This window comes from Carlito syrichta, unplaced genomic scaffold (assembly GCF_000164805.1).
Source record: "Carlito syrichta isolate Samal-C Ts95f unplaced genomic scaffold, Tarsius_syrichta-2.0.1 Scaffold115625, whole genome shotgun sequence".
Taxonomy (NCBI): domain Eukaryota; kingdom Metazoa; phylum Chordata; class Mammalia; order Primates; family Tarsiidae; genus Carlito; species Carlito syrichta.
In genome coordinates, this window is record NW_007059721.1 from 24,122 (window position 1) to 26,883 (window position 2,762).

Consider the following 2,762-nt stretch of genomic DNA (forward strand, 5'->3'; position numbering starts at 1 on the left):
GAGGATTGCTGGAGCTCAGGGGTTCGAGACCGGCCCGGGCAACTTGGTGAGACCTCGTCTCTATAATACATCAAAAAATAAGCTGGGCGTGGTGGCGTCTGCCTATAGTTCAGCTATGCAGAAGACTGAGGCAGGATCACCTAAGCCCAGCAGGTCAAGGCTGTGGTGGCCGTGAACATGCCACTGCACTGCAGCCTGGGCAAGAGAGTGAGACTCCGACTCAAAAAAGGAAAAATCAATCTTGGTCAGTTTTTGCATTTCAGATTGGCAATGATGATTAAAAAACAACAACAGAAAAGGAGTGCCATGGGGTGAGGGATAGGCATGCACACTTGTGGCGGTCCCCAGTCTTGTCCTCGTGCAAAGTGGTTTGGCCTTGGTACCAGGAGTCCTAAAGTTCATGCTCTTTGAACCAGAAAGCCCATTTCATTTTAAGGAAATGACCTGAAACATGGCTAAAAATTTTATTTATTTATTTATTTGAGTCAGAGTCTCACTCTTTCGCCCAGGTTGGAGTGCAGTGCACGCTCACGGCCACCGCAGCCTCAACCTGCTGGGCTCAGGCGATCCTTCTGCCTCAGCCTTCCGAGTAGCTGGAACTACAGTCATGCACCACCATGCCGGGCTAAGTTTTGGACTTATTGAAGGGATGAGGTCTCACCAAGTTGCCCAGGCTGGTCTCATACCCCTAGGTTCAGGCAGTTTTCTCTCCTCGGCCTTCTGAAGTGTTGGGATTTCAGGCATGAGCCACCGCACCCTGCCTAACAATCTCTATATGAGGAAACTCACCGCACATCATTTAAATACAAAAACACGGGTAGCAGCCATTCTGGTGGAGAGGTAAGACAGAAAATCACGTTTTTGAAGAAGTGAGCCCTGGGAATGTGCTGGCAGTATCACGTCAAGCAGAAAAGATAGGAAGGGACATCTGTACAAGTCAGATCAGTTTGTGCATAGCGAGAGGCCAGGAGGAGGAAGGTGGCCGAGCCATGGGCTCGCATGGGAGTGTGTGCTGGATAACAGGGGGCTCTAACTGTGTTCTCTGTGTTTTCCTTTGTGTGTGTGTGTGTTTGTGTGTGTGTGTATTTTCTTACAGTGAGGTAATAATAACAGTTGAGCTACCTCTGGTTGCCTTACTCTATGCCAAGTGCCAAAGTATGTTCTTTGCCCTATAGTACCTCATTAAATCCTTAAAACAAAACTCGGTAAGTGGTGTTTCCCAGACTTTAGGACTCCTGGTACCAAGGCCAAACCACTCTGCACAAGGACAAGACTGGGGATCGCCATAAGTGTGTATGCCCATGCCTCACCCCATGGCATTCCTTTTTTGTTGTTGTTTTTTAATCAGAGTACACAGAAGTCAAGTTAACTTGCCCACAGTTGTTCAGAAGAGGGAATTAGAACCTTGATCATTTTGCCTTCAGAGTCTGAGATCTCACTGACTATGATCTGATATCCCACCTTTCACTTTTACATCAGGGAAAATCAGATATTAAATAAAGGGAAAAGAACATGGTTTTCTCCTTGCCCTCCTGCAGCCTGGAAGAAGATCAAGCCCATTTTTCTTTTGTGTTCCTTGTCCAGGCCTAAAGCTGAGTAGTAAGGAGCCCACGGCCTACTGCGTGTTCAGTGCTGTGTTTATTTTCTTGAAAAAACTTGGAACAAAATACAGGCCAGGTGTGGTGGCTCACGCCTGTATTCCCAGCACTTTTGGAGGCCGAGGTGGGAGGATCACTCGAGGCCAGGAGTTTGAGACCAGCTTGGGCCATGTAGCAAGACCTCATCTCTACAAAAAAGTCAAAAAGTGAGCTGAGTGTGGTGATGTGTGCCTGTAATCCCAGCTACTAGGAGGTAGGAGGTTTGCTGGAGCCTGGGAGGTCGAGGCTGTGGTGAGCTATGATGGTGCCACTGCACTGCAGCCTGGGTGGCAGAGGGACACAGTCTCAAAAAAAAAGAAAGTTTAGACAAAAATATACATTAATGACCCATCCCGGCTCCAGTCTTGTGCTGCCCTGGACGGGGTGGGAGGAGGGACGGGAGTCTGAGAGGTCCAGGGTGACCCTGTAGTGCCTGCTGTGCCATCTAGGGCTTGGCCGGGCCCTCCCTTTTGTGCCACACCTTGCTGCGGCAGACTCTGCCTCTTCTGTCCCTCCCAGCTTCTTTCTCCCAGGCAAGTCCCGGTGCCAACTCCACCTGGGGCGACCTCCGCGAGTGGTGGCTCAGCTTCCACCCTCTCCGACGTGTCGGGGACCCGTGGTGCCCCGGCCCCCTGCTTTCTTGGCCAAAGCTTCCTCCTTAGCGGGAGACGCGGGGCTTCTGGGTGGCCTTCCTCTCCTAAACCAGGCACACACACCTCGGTCACGTGGTGGGCTTTGGTTTCTCCAAGGTGGAGTGAGGTTTTTTAAAGGCCCTTGGAAGAAATCTGGGTGGAGAGTTCTGGATGTTTTTGACATCCTCCTCTGCCCCTGTCTTCTACTTAATTCAGTTGACCTTTAATTGACAGATTGCCTTTTGTGGAATCTTTCCAAGGCATTCCACTAGGTTTTCTTTTCTTTTTTTTTTTTTGAGTTGGAGTCTCACTCGGTCGCCCAGACTGGAGTGCAGTGGCCACTCCCGGCCACCGCAGCCTCGACCTGCTGGGCTCCGGCGATCCTTCTGCCTCAGCCTTCCGAGTAGCTGGAACTACAGGCGCGCGCTACCGTACCCGGCTCATTTTTGGTTTATTGTAGAGATGAGGTCTCGCCAAGTTGCCCAGGCGGGTC

General features: G+C 50.7%; 1 long non-coding RNA gene across 1 annotated transcript in view; it reads left to right on the forward strand.

The window, feature by feature from the left end:
- LOC103275540 overlaps positions 1–2,762 on the forward strand; it is an 11,670-nt gene that overhangs the window by 3,608 nt on the left and 5,300 nt on the right. The gene's annotated exons all lie outside the window — the stretch shown is intronic.